This window comes from Pseudophryne corroboree, chromosome 7, assembly GCF_028390025.1.
Source record: "Pseudophryne corroboree isolate aPseCor3 chromosome 7, aPseCor3.hap2, whole genome shotgun sequence".
Classification (NCBI taxonomy): domain Eukaryota; kingdom Metazoa; phylum Chordata; class Amphibia; order Anura; family Myobatrachidae; genus Pseudophryne; species Pseudophryne corroboree.
Genome location: NC_086450.1, coordinates 370,794,744 through 370,809,351, shown reverse-complemented (window position 1 = coordinate 370,809,351; position 14,608 = coordinate 370,794,744). Strand labels below are relative to the sequence as shown.

Below are 14,608 nucleotides of genomic sequence, written 5' to 3'. Positions count from 1 at the left end.
CAAGCCACCTGTGGAGCTGAGGCGGCTTGCGGCTGAGCATGTTGGCGGGTCCTCCCCGCTCCCATACTCCGTACTACGGAGCATGGGAGCGGGGAGGACCCGCCAACATGCCCCAGCCGCAAGCCGCCACAGCTTTGCGCAGGATTAAGGGGGAGGCCTGGGGGTATGTACCCCGGACCCCCCTGCAGCCCCTCCACCTACCACAGATCGGATCTTTGATCCGATCTGCGGTGCTGTGCTCCCGGCAGCGGCTCCCCACTGCACTTCAAGACAATTTTGCGGCCGCGCCACAAGCAAGGCAGGCCCCCCTGCCAGACCTGCTGTACAGCGATGATTCTACCCCTCTTCTTGCTTCACGTCCAGCAGCAGCAGTTGCTGGGAGAACTGCTTCTGGTGGCTGAATGTGTGGAGAAGTAGCATCGTCCGGCACCTGTCTCTACTCACCCACATTGCTTTTTGCTCCTCTGCCCTCCGTAGCCTACAGGGATGGGGGAGTGGTTTAGAATCTCCCTACCCTCCAATGGACCAAATGTTAGTTTGTTTTCTGATTGCAGGCTGGAATTGTAGCCCCGCCTACTCACGGCATTAGGCCCCGCCCCCGCTGCATTTTGCCGCGATTCGTGGGCCTTTGAGAAGGTGGGCACTGGGCAGACCGACAGAGACAAGATTCAGCCAAGCAAGGGTGAGGTTTGAGACCTGTCTGTCTCAAGGTTGCTAATGGCTGATGACTGTTTATAACAGTGATACAGTAGCTGGTAATGCATATGAATCTGTAGAGCAGTAGCTATGATTATGCTCATAGTAAGCTCTACTGAATTATACAAAGCTGTCATACAGTAGTAGTGATAATTTTGTAGCTGCTTAGCCCAAGTAAATGTAATGCATCTGGGAAATTATGGCAATGATTTGTTTGGTGAACTGTAGTGAGGGATATTGACCTATTAATTTGTGGTATCAACTATGTACTGTAGCTGCGCCCCTTTTCTATTCCTAGTAGAAAAAAAAGTGTATAATGTATATATACAGTAGCTATAAATAAATATATATAAGCAGTAGCCTCCCCTAACAAATCATGCTTTTGCCCCTGGGCGGTACCGGTGACTAGAAGAATGATAAGGTGACTAGAAGAATGATAATTCTGTTGCTGCATTGTTTGTTTCAAGCCTGACTGTGTGACGATTCTCCAGTACCAGATGCCATTTTACCACAGAACACCACAGCATTTGTGATTTTACTGTCAGAGACCTATCCCCACTAGGCTTATATTTGTAGATAGACTTATTTAGAATTAATTTACACACACACACACACACACACACACACACACACACACACACACACACACACACACACACACACACACACACACACACACACACACAATGTTAAACAAATACTTATATGAGGACCTGCACAGGGAGAGAAGACACAGCGGGCAGAGCCAGTGATCTGGTGCTGACATGAGGGTGAGGGCCCCCATTTCTTAAGTGCCCCGGGCCCACCATAGACTTAATCCGGCCCTGGGTGCAGCGCCGCACGCCAGTGATGCCACGAGGGAGCTGAGCTACAGGCAGGGCAGCTGAGCGACGGCTCAGCTGCCCAATCATCTGTGAAGGCTGCAGGGAACAAGGAGGAGTCGGTCGGCCTCTGGAGTGAGGGGCACCCGGTGGAGTGTGCTGCTTGAAGTTACTGTGCGGTGTAATTTGAATAATGGAGACTACTGTGCACCGTAGTATGAATTGATATTATTTTGTGGCCACTCCCTTTCCCCATGAAGCCACGCCCCTAATGTGGTTTTTTTGCGCGCGCCTACGGCGCGCACTGTCCATGTTTTACATAAGGTGGGGTGGGGCGCCAATGCCGTTTCTTGCACACAGCGCAAAAATGCCTAGTTACAGCACTGATAACCGTAACCAGATATAAATTCCACATAATAATAGAATTCAGAGATCTTCGTTACACATATTTGCGCAAATGTGTGAATAAGCCCCAAAGCGTCTCTGTATATTTGGGGTCCCTAGCGCTATATCTAGGTGCAGGGTGTGGCACCCCAAAACACCAGCATAAGCCAGAAAGCCCAGCATAGCATACCAGTGAAAAAACTATAGTGTTAATAAATTAGTATTTAGGAAGCCGAAGCTATAGAGAAAGTGATACAAAAATGAAATGCAATTAAAATAGAGAAATAGTGTTAAAAAATTAATTAATGGAGGGGTGTCCATTTCTGAATGTGTGTGTGTGTGAGAGGCGTGTGTGTGAGGCGTGTGTGTAAGCGAGAGGCATGTGTGTGTTTAAGTGAAAGCGGCGTGTGTGTGTTTTTAAGTGAAGGAGGCATGTGTGTGTTTGAGTGAAAGGCGTTTGTGTGTTTAAGTGAAAGCGGCGTGTGTGTATGTTTAAGTGAAAGAGGCGTGTGTGTGCTTTTAAGTGAATGAGGTGTTTGTGTGTTTTTTATATATATCGGCACACCGCTGCGCCAAAGCATCTCCATCGAGACCTGCTGGCGGGTGAGGGAGCACCGTAGGTGTACTATAAAAGTATGCTGGTATCTGTTTTTATTGTAATGACTGACTTGGAGTGCGTCCACTTTTTATGTGTATCTATATTACTATTGGGAAAGGTACCTGAGCACACTACTACTGTTCACCCTGAGTGCCAGATAGTTACATATGGTATGTGTGTGTATATGTAGGGGGGCACCAACATTTATCATGCCTCCGGGCGACTGGGACGAACTTACGCCACTGATTAGGACAAAAGTAATTTACACAATTTTTACAATATTATGTTTGAATAAATATCAACAGTAGCACAATACTGACATTTATTGTCCCACCCCTCCCTACGACTGGTTTATAATACAGCTACACAGTCAGGGAAAACAACCCTGGCCGATATAACAAATTATATATTGGTTTACAGAAGTAGATTATCACAGTAAACCCACATGATGGACCAAAAATTTGTGCAGCCCTGTAATTCAAGATCTGTCCCCTCATGGTGGTATGCCAATATGACACAATTCTCATTAAATCATATATTGGCTCCTCCCCCTCCACACAAATCTGCAAATCGCAGCATTATGCAGTGGAGGCGAGGACTAATGATATGAAGTGAAGCTGTGCTTAGTTCACCATCAATGACCTCCTACTCCTGCAGCATCTTCTCCCCACAGTCTCAGTAATTTTAAGTGTGTGTGCTTGTCAGTGTCTATATGCAATGGCACAAAGAGTTCCTCTCTCCCGTGATCACAGCAGCCCCACCGCCTGCAGTCTCGGGCCACAGGATCCTTCACTGGCAGCCCGCCCTAGTCAGCGCTCATGGCCACTAGCGGCTGCACATGACTTTTAATTTAGCAGTTTTTCTGAGGAGGGGGGTATGGCCACACCTTCCTGCATTGGCCACCCCGCCCCATTACTGGGGCCCGGCAGAGCTGTCGGCGCCCTCTTCTATGTGTGTGTGTGTGTGTGTATTTATATTAGAGATCAGCGGATCCGGTTCACCCACCTGAACATAGGGAAGCTGGGGCAATCTGAGCCACTGCTCGGATCTCCCTGCATGCATCAAATCCCAAATCGAGGCAAAACCTCTGGATCTCGCTGTCGGATCTTGAGGTTTTGCCTTGGGTGTCAATCCCATTGATTTCAATGGTCTGACTGCTGATTGGCTGAGAGAGCCATCTGTCACAACTTTCAGCCAATCAGTACCCCTGCACTTCCGACACCCCCACACTGCTGACAGCATTGGCACCCCCGCACAGAGGACTCACACGGCAACCTCGCACAGAGGACACCAATGGAACCCCCACATTGCCGATACCGCTGGCACCCATGCACAGAGGGCACCACTGGCACCCCCATACTACCGACATCATTGGCACACCCGCACAGAGGACACAGCTGGCACCCCCACACAGAGGACACCGCCGCACCTCCCCCCCCCCCCCCACACACACACACAGACTGCCGACACCACTAGCACTGTGTCCAACCAGCAATGTATCTCAATGCACTGTGACCTGCAATGTATCTGATATGCACTGTTAGGGAGATTTTGATGAACTGCCCAATAAAAAGGCTGATTGATTGGGGCTTTACGTGGGCACAGTGTGCTAGTCATCGGTGACCCTGGGCCCCCAGGAGGGAGGTACCGATAGGGCACTGTATATGGACATGTGCTGGGGGCATGTGCATTTGTGCAGGGGGCATCCGTGTTTGATTTTGCTATTTTACCCATGGTTTAGGGTTTTTCTTTACTGTTTGGTAACTACTACTACTTTAGAGCAATGATATTCTACATACGATTCTTAATACATTTCTGTGTTGTCATGTTTTCTATTGAAAGTACTTGCAAGTTGATTTGATTGGTTATTGCTAATGCATTACTAATTTGCAAAACCTTTTTAAACAAAAATAACTGCCGTGGGTTTGTGCTGCTGCTCTGTTGCTTAGTTCAGCCAGCCAGCCTCTGGCCTATGCTGATGAACACTATTGTGAGCTGTGAGGTTTGTTAAAATTGACTGGAAAGAACTGAAAATTATCTTTATTGAGGTTAATAATACTGTTGGGGAAAAAAAACAGGTCAAAATTCTATGATTTTATTTGTTTTTAAGATTTTTATAAAAAAATACAGATCCAGAACCCACAATGACAAATTTGGCAAAATCAAATACAGATCCAAAACCAAAATCTATGACAGGGGCCGGCTCACATCCCTAATTTATATATCTCTATCTACAGTATCTGTCCGTCTGTCTGTCTGTCTATCTATCTATCTATCTATCTAGATCAGAGGTTCTCAAACTTGGTCCTCGTGGGCCCACACAGTGCATGTTTTGCAGGTCTCCTCACAGAATCGCAAGTGAAATAATTAGCTCCACCTGTGGACCTTTTAAAATGTGTCAGTGAGTAATTAATACAAATGTGCACCTGCTGGGTTACCTGCAAAACATGCACTCTGTGGGCCCACGAGGACCGAGTTTGAGAACCTCTGATCTAGATAGACACATTGACCCCCTCCCCCCCGCCCCCCCACACACACACCTATGACTGTTTGTTTGCCCCTACGATGGGCATAGAACTCAAGACTTTGGTGCTGTGAGGCAATAATGCTAATCATTACACCATCCATGCTGCCAACTTCAATTAAAATTTCATATTACTCATACGTCCTAGAGAATGCTGGGGTCCACTTCAGTACCATGGGGTATAGACGGTTCCGCAGGAGCCATGGGCACTTTAAGACTTTTCAAGGGTGTGAACTGGCTCCTCCCTCTATGCCCCTTTTCCAGGCCTCAGTTTAGAAAATGTGCCCAGGCAGACTGGATGCACTCCAGGGGAGCTTTACTGAGTTTCTCTGAAAAGACTTATGTTAGGTTTTTTATTTTCAGGGAGAACTGCTGGCAACAGTCTCCCTGCTTCATGGGACTTCGGGGGCAGAAGTAGGAACCAACTTCCTGAATAGTTTCATGGCTCTGCTTCTGGCTGACAGGACACCATTAGCTCCTGAAGGGAACTGAATGCTAGCTGCTGCTATGTGCTCACTCCCACAGCACGCCGTCACCCCCCTTGAAGAGCCAGAAGTCAGAAGACAGGTGAGTGTTAGAAGAAAGGATCTTCAATCAAAGTGACGGCTAAAGGTACCACGCGGCTGGCGGGAGCGCAGCACGCCATGTTGCCCACACATACACAGGCACTGCAGGGCGCGGGGGAGGGGGGGGCGCCCTGGGCAGCATGAAACCCATTGAAAATGGCATAAGGGGCATAAGTTGCTGAGGCACAGTCCTACCCCCTGCCAGTATAAAAAATTACTTCATAAATGCTAAGTTGAAATGCGCCATTGAGGGGCTTCCTCCTCAGTCAGCCAGCACACTGCTCAGCGCCATTTTCTCTCCTTCCAGGCTGCAGAGAAGATCGCTGGTCCTCCTCCACTGCTGAACAAGTATCAGGGTGCAAAACAGGGGGGGCCACAATGAAACTGGTGCTATATAATTGTGTGATTAACATTATAAAAGTGCTGCATGTCAGTGGGCATATGTGTTCACAGACATTGTGTTACTGGCGCTAGGTTGTGAACTGGCAAATCCTATCTGTGTCCTTCTGACAGATTTTACTGGGGGTCTATCCCCTATAAGTCCCGGAGTATCTGTGGTGTGGTTGTGCACATGTGTGACATGTCTGAGGCAGGGAGCTCTTCCCCTGAGGGAACCATTTTAGGGACACAGAGTTGTAATGTGGTGGTGCTGCCGGCACACCACAAGCCTGAATGGGTGAAAGAATTACGTGATAGTGTGAATCATATCAGTAAGAGATTGGATAAGTCTGAGTCTCATGCAGAAAGCTGGAGAAAATCAGTGGAAGATGTGATTTTTCATAGTCCTGCTTTTTCATCCATAGGCAACCCCTCTGGGTCACATAAGAGACCATTTGCACAAATAGTACATACTGATACCGACACGGACTCTGATTCCTGTGTCGACAATAGTGATGCCAGGGGGATAGATCCTAAATTGGCAAAAAGCATTCAATACATGATTGTTGCTATAAAGGAAGTTTTGGAAGTTACGGAAGCTCCTCCTGTACCTCAGGAGAAGGCTTATTTTTATAAATAAAGGAAAATGAATGTAACTTTCCCTCCTTCTCATGAGCTAAATACCTTATTTGAGGGAGTTTGGGTAAATCCTGAAAATAAATTTCAGGTTCCCAAAAGGATTCAGGTTGCTTATCCTTTCCCGGCAGAGGACAGGAAAAGGTGGGAGTCACCCCCCGTATCAGACAGTGCCCTGTCAAGGTTAACTAAAAAGGTGATTCTCCCGGCACCTGGGGCGGCTTCACTGAAGGAGCCGGCAGACCGCAAGTTGGAGACTACGTTAAAATCTATTTATGTGGCCAATGTTACATTGCTCAGGCCCACCATTGCTTGCGCATGGGTGAGTAGGGCTATCGAAAAATGGTCAGATAACCTGTCATCGGAAATTGACACTATAGATAGAGACGAGATACTCCTAACGTTAGATCATATCAAAGACGCTGCTGCATACATGCTAGAAGGCATGAAAGATATTGGACTTTTGGGTTCAAAAGCCACTACCATGGCAATATCAGCTCGGAGGGCGTTGTGGAATGCTGATGCAGATTGCAAAAGAAATATGGAGGCTTTCCCGTATAAAGGTGAGGCCTTGTTTGGAGATGGGCTGCAATGCATTAGTCTCTGTGGCTACCGCAGGTAAGTCGACAATCTTGCCTTATGCTTCTGCACCGGCGAAAAAGACACATCACTCTCAGATGCAGTCCTTTCGGCCCAACAAATACAAATAGGCCAAAGGTTCCCCCTTCTTTGCAGGTAGAGGAAGGGGAAAAGGAAAAAAATCTGCAGCGTCTCCAGGATCGCAGGAGCAGAAATCAACCCCTGCTTCTGTCAAATCGACAGCATGACGCTGGGGCTCCCTTGCAGGAGTCCGCTCAGGTGGGAGCACGTCTGAAACTTTTCAGTCAGATCTGGCTTCAATCTGGCCTGGACCCATGGGTCTTACAAATAGTGTCCCATGGATACAAACTGGAGTTTCAAGACGTCCCCCCATCCCGATTTTTCAAATCAACCTTGCCAGCTTCTCCTCCAGGCAGAGAAGTACTAACAGCTGCAATTCAAAAATTATGTCAAGATCAAGTCATTGTCCTGGTACCCTTGTCACAGCAAGGAGAAGGCTTTTATTCAAGCCTCTTCGTAGTTCCGAAGCCGGACGGCTTGGTCAGACCATTTTTAATCCTGAAAAATCTGAATCTCTACCTCAAAAGGTTCAAGTTCAAGATGGAATCTCTGAGGGCAGTGATTTCCAGTCTGGAGGAAGGGTACTACATGGTGTCAGTAGACATAAAAGATGCTTACTTGCATGTTCCCATTTATCCTCCTCACCAAGCTTATCTGAGATTCGCAGTACAGGATTGCCATTACCAGTTCCAGATGTTGCCGTTCGGGCTCTCCACGGCACCGAGAGTATTCACCAAGGTGATGGCAGAGATGATGGTCCTCCTTCGACAACAAGGAGTCAATATAATTCCTTACCTGGACGATCTCCTGATAAAAGCGAGATCCAGGGAACGGTTGGTGCAGAATATTGCACTCTCCCTGTCAGTACTCCAACAACACGGTTGGATTATGAATTTTCCGAAGTCACAATTGGAACCGACGACAAGATTGTCCTTTCTGGGGATGATACTGGACACAGAAGTACAGAGAGTATTTCTTCCAGTAGAAAAGGCTCTGGAAATCCAGAGAATGGTCAAACAGATTTTGAAACCAACAAGAGTGTCAATACATCAATGCATTCGGTTGTTGGGGAAAATGGTGGCAGACTACAAGGCCATACAGTTTGGCCGATTCCATGCCAGAGTATTCCAGTGGGACCTGTTGGACAAGTGGTCCGGATCCCACCTACACATGCACCAGAAGATAATCCTGTCCTCCAAAGCCAGGATTTCGCTCCTGTGGTGGCTACACAGTTCTCACCAACTAGAGGGACGCAGGTTCGGGATTCAGGACTGGGTCCTAGTAACCACGGATGCAAGTCTCCGAGGCTGGGGAGCAGTCACATAGGGGGAAAGCTTCCAAGGAAAATGGTCAAGTCAGGAAACCTGCCTTCACATAAACGTTCTGGAATTGAGAGCCATTTACAACGGCCTTCTACAAGCGGTACATCTTCTTCAAGATCAACCCGTGCAGATCCAGTATGACAATGTAACAGCAGTCACGTACATAGACCATCAAGGTGGAACAAAATGCAGAGCGGCAATGGCAGAGGTGACAAAGATCCTCCTCTGGGCAGAAAGACATGCAAGAGCTCTGTCAGCAATTTTCATTCCGGGAGTGGACAACTGGGAAGCAGACTTCCTCAGCAGACATAATCTCCATCCAGGAGAATGGGGCCTCCACCAAGAAGTCTTCACAGAGGTGACAAGTCTTTGGGGGGTTCCTCAAGTAGACATGATGGCATCTCGTCTCAACAAGAAGCTTCAGAGATATTGTTCCAGGTCACGAGACCCTCAAGCAATAGCAGTGGATGCACTGGTGACCCAGTGGGTGTTTTGGTCGGTATATGTCTTCCCTCCACTTCCAATGATAGCAAAAGTTCTCAAAATAATAAGAAGAACAAGGGTTCCAGCAATCCTCATTGCCCCAAACTGGCCAAGGAGGGCTTGGTATCAAGATCTTCAGGAGTTGCTTATAGAATATCCTCGGCCTCTTCGTCCTCGCAAAAACCTGCTGCAGCAGGGGCCGTGTGTGTATCAAGACTTACCGCGGCTACGTTTGATGGCATGGCTGTTGAGCGCCAGATCCTAGCCCGAAAGGGTATTCCCAAAGAAGTCATCCCCACTCTTATTCAGGCCAGGAAAGGAGTAACTTCTAAACATTACCACCGTATTTGGAGAAAATATGTGTCTTGGTGTGAATCCAAGAAGGCTCCTACGGAGGAGTTTCAGTTAGGACGTTTTCTCCATTTTCTGCAGGCTGGTGTTGATGCGGGCCTAAGATTGGGTTCAATCAAGGTTCTGATTTTGGCCTTGTCAGTTTTCTTTCAAAAACAATTGGCCTCCCTTCCAGAAGTTCAGACGTTCGTGAAAGGGGTTCTGCACATCCAGCCTCCATTTGTGCCTCCAGTAGCCTCATGGGACCTTAATGTGGTGTTGCAGTTCCTTCAATCAGATTGGTTTGAACCTCTGCAGGAGATAGAATTGAAGTTTCTCACTTGGAAAGTGGAGATGCTTTTGGCCTTGGCATCCGCTAGGCGGGTGTCTGAGTTGGGGGCCTTGTCTCACAAGAGCCCTTACCTGATCTTCCATGAAAATAGGGCAGAGTTGAGAAGTCGCCAACAATTTCTTCCAAAGGTGGTTTCATCTTTCCATATGAACCAACCTATTGTGGTGCCAGTGGCTACTGACACTTTCACTGAGTCAAAGTCTCTTGATGTGGTCAGAGCTTTGAAAATGTATGTCGCAAGAACAGCTCGGATAAGGAAAACAGAGGCTCTGTTTGTCCTGTATGTTCTCAACAAGATTGGGTATCCTGCTTCTAAGCAGACTATTGCGCGCTGGATCAGAGGAACGATTCAGCACGCTCATTCCACGGCAGGATTGCCGATACCGAAGTCGGTAAATGCCCAGTCTACTAGAAAGGTGGGCTCATCCTGGGCGGCTGCCCGGGGGGGTCTCAGCATTACAACTTTGCCGAGCAGCTACTTGGTCAGGGGCAAACACGTTTGCAAAGTTTTACAAGTTTAACACCTTGGCCGATGAGGACCTCAAGTTTGGTCAATCGGTGCTGCAGGGTCATCCGCACTCTCCCGCCCATACTGGAGCTTTGGTATAACCCCATGGTACTGAAGTGGACCCCAGCATCCTCTAGGACGTATGAGAAAATAGGATTTTAATACCTACCGGTAAATCCTTTTCTCCTACTCCGTAGAGGATGATGGGCACTCGACCCAGTGCGTACTTTACCTGCAGTAGTTACTTTGTTATAGTTACACAAGTGTTGTGTTACGATTTTTTTCAGCATGTTGCTGCAATTGTTCATGCCCGTTGGCATGTGTTGAGTTGAATGCCATATTGTGCGGCATGGTTGAGGTGTGAGCTGGTATGAATCTCACCTTTAGTTTAAAAGTAAATCCTCTCCTCGAAATGTCCGTCTCCCTGGGCACAGTTCCTATACTGAGGTCTGTAGGAGGGGCATAGAGGGAGGAGCCAGTTCACACCCTTGAAAAGTCTTAAAGTGTCCATGGCTCCTGCGGAACCGTCTATACCCCATGGTACTGAAGTGGACCCCAGCATCCTCTACGGACTAGGAGAAAAGGATTTACCGGTATGTATTAAAATCCTATTTTTTTACCTTGTGAAATGAATAGTAATACCTCCTTACTCTGTTACTCTGCAAAGATAGATAGAGTTAACTGTAAAGCAATAAAACATTTGTTTGTATTTTAGTTCCATGTTTCTTAGTAGAAAAATGTAATAATTTACTGGTGCTTCCACTTCCTGTTTAGTGTGTTATTCACATTCTTACGGTCAGTGTAACAAGACTGTGGGTCAGTAGGTGCACACTGCTTGGACCGGTAATGCTGTAGAAACCAATATTACACGGCTGAGGCTTTCTCTACCCTCTTGCCAAAACTTCTCTTTAGCAATGCACAGTAGTACACAAACTTGACTCATACATTTTTCATCGTAATTACCGTGCTATGCAAATAGTAGTCTACAGCTTTTCCTGTCTCTACCCCTTCCTTCATATTCCTCCAGCCTCTGCTGATGTGTGCCTATTCTGTTTACCACTTTGTGTCACAGTCTAAAATTGCAGCATCCAGTGGGCAGACATACGGAAGCACTTAATTCTATGTGATTAAGTGTAATATTTCCACGTAGTCAGCACAGTTTACTGTACTTTTTTTCTTATGCATCATTATTACTTACCTCTATGTTATATTTAATGATGTGTTTTGTTTTTTGACCAGTCACTCTTCATAAAACGACATTACTGTATTTCTCTAGGAAATTAAAAGAATTTGTTTCACTTTTCCTATCCTTTTACCGAAGAACAATTTATTTTACACCAATAGAATGCCTGTTGAATCTGTCTCCTCACCAGCTAATTTGCATACGAGATGTACTAATCCTTGGAGAGTGATAAAGTGGAGAGAGAGGTAAAGTACCAGCCAATCCATTCCTTTTTGTGAAGTCAGTTTTTCGTGAAGTGATAATTTTCCCCTCTGGATGCCCGGCTGCAGAAGGGAGCACTGCAGTTTGCCCCCCGCCTTCACCTATTGCTGGGACTGCTCGGCACCAGAGGTCGCACTGCAGCCGTGGCTTTCCCTGCCATTACCTTATTACTGGGGCTGCCCGGCACCAGAGGTTGCGCTGCAGCAGCTCCTAACACCCGCAGTCATCTTATTGCCTTGGCTGCCTGTAAATGGTAGCTTGTGAATAGATTAGGGGACTGTTTCACTTTCAAACACTGAAAATAAAGCATTTTTGGAGTTTGATGAATGTCACAATTTCTGCCATTCCATACTGTCACTGCCCCCAGTAGTACAGGGCTAGATACTGTACATCTGACACTATGCTGGGGACATTAAGTGTAAGGAACACTGTGGGCATAATGTGTAAGGCTGCTAACTGTGTGTGTAGGGATGGTGAATATATATATATATATATATATATTTATAGTTTGATATCATGTGCAGCAGCTGCTATTTAAAGAGTTTTACATACATACTGTACTACAAAAATCATTAAATCTAATATGTGAGGCGAAAAGAAAAGAACATACAAAACAGTGTTTACAAAGTATCAAGCATAAGTGGTTGTTAAATAACATACAAGTAAACGGAGTTAAGAGATCACTCCTCACGTTAATTACACAGCAGCTGCTAAGGATCACACTAAATATTTATCGATCTTAGTAGACAATTAAAAGGACTAAACCACAGGATATATTTAGTAGAGTGCAGAGTATTTTTGAAAAAACAAACAAAAAAACCAACAACTAATAAATCAATTCAATATTTGTTGTAATTATTATACTACTGTACTAATTCTATAATTCTATGATGCTGTACAGATTTAAAAAGTCAGCATTTTTAGTGACAGTCACATTAATCCACAGTTACTTATACAGTATATATTATATATCTAATAATATGATATGACTGATCATTTGAAAATTTGTATAACAGAATTAGTAGGTACAGAAAAGAAAAATGTCAAACCTGCAGAAACATTAAATAATATTTAAAACAAATATCAAACTGACTTAGGGCCTAATTCAGACCCTATCACTGCGATCGCAGCCTGGGCGTGTGCACTGCACGTGTGCACTATGGGGCAGATGTATTAACCTGGAGAAGGCATAAGGACGTGATATGTGCAAGGTGATAAAGGCACCAGCCAATCAGCTCCAATATGTAAATTAACAGTTAGGATCTGATTGGCTGTTGCCTTTATCACCTTGCACATATAACTGGTTTATCACTTCCTTATACCTTCTCCAGGTTAATACATCTGCCTCTCAGTGAGATGCAAAAGCATCTCACTGCTGCGATCGCCTCTGCCGGATTGACAGGCAGAGGCGGTTGCAGGGCAGGAGGGGACATGTCAACAGCACTAGAACGCCGTTGGGCGGGGGGCGCAGTCCGGAAAATGCAGGCGTGTCTGGACCGTTGCTGGGGTGGGCCGCGGTGGCTGTGTGTCGCAGCCGCTGCGACCCAAAACATGGCTTGCCAGCACAATCTCGGCTGCTCAGGCAGGGAGCTACTCGGCGGATGCGAAAGCATTACTGCCGTGCAATGCTTTTACACCTGTGCGGGAAGGTTAGGGCTTGACACACGGGGCGGACTAGCCCTGTACTGGGCGTCCACCGCATGTCAGAGAATCTGATCATAGATGTGGTAATATTAGCACATCTACGATCAGTTCTGCATCACCCCTTTAATTCCTTTGCTTTAAATACTTGCAAATTAGCATTTTACATTTTAAATCATTATCAACCCCATAAAAAGTCAACAGATTGGTCTGTATTCCAAATGACACTTACATACTGTATATTGTTCCAGACAGTACTTTTATTGGAAATTAGTAGGCTCTTAAAAGCTGAAGAAAAAAGACAAAAAAAGCTGCTTACATATGTTTCAACCCCTGCAGACTAGTATTTGGTACAACTACCTTTGATGCAATAACAGCTTAACCACTAAACTGGCTACTAGTGTTTCAAAACATGTCCTGAAATTTGTCTATTTATTTTTATTATCATATTATGCTAAATAATAGCTATTTAAACATGATTCAGTATATTTTTCTTTTGCAAATTTACAGATTTGGTAATAAACTTATATTGCACCAGGGTTATACAGCTATTACTTACACAATTTTGTGATTAAAAAAAAAAAAAATCAGCAGTTTTGGGAATATATTTAAAAAAACATTTTTTTATACAGGTAAAAAAAAATATATATATATATAATTACTGTATTAATAAATATACTTGTTTTTCCAGCACATGAAGGGGTGTACTTGGTCTGCAACAATATGTAAGTAGGTGGTATGTGTCAAGTAACATCCACATGAATGTCAAGACCCAAGGTTTTCCAGCAGAACATTGCCCAGGGGATCGCACTGCCAGCTTGCCTTCTTCTCATAGTGCACCCTGGTGCCATCTCTTTCCCAGGTAAATGACACACATGCACCCAGCCATCTACATGATTTAAAAAAGAACGATTCATCAGAACAGGCCACCATTTTCCATTGCTCCATGGTCTACTTCTAATGCTCATGTGCCCATTACAATCACTTTCGGCAGTGGCAAGGGTTCACATTGGCACTGAGACTGGTCTTTGATGCACTGTGTTCTATTCTATCATAGCCAGCATTAACTTTTTTTTAGCAATTTGTTCTACAGTAGCTGTTCATTGGGATAAGAACAGATGTCTAGCCTTTGCTCCACTTTTGGTAATTGACCAGTTGTCCTTCCTTGGACTACTTTTGGTAGGTACTAACCACTGCATACTAGGGTTCGCAATACCTGGCATTTGGAGATACTCTGACCCATTTTGACTGCCCTGAGCCCTGTG

General features: G+C 45.6%; 1 long non-coding RNA gene across 1 annotated transcript; it reads left to right on the top strand.

The window, feature by feature from the left end:
- The first annotated feature begins 615 nt into the window (after window positions 1–615).
- Window positions 616–14,224, top strand: LOC134943722 (uncharacterized). Its single transcript, XR_010181707.1, has 3 exons — window positions 616–682; window positions 11,603–11,686; window positions 14,035–14,224. It is a non-coding gene; the product is annotated as an uncharacterized LOC134943722 (long non-coding RNA).
- The last annotated feature ends 384 nt before the right edge of the window (window positions 14,225–14,608 follow it).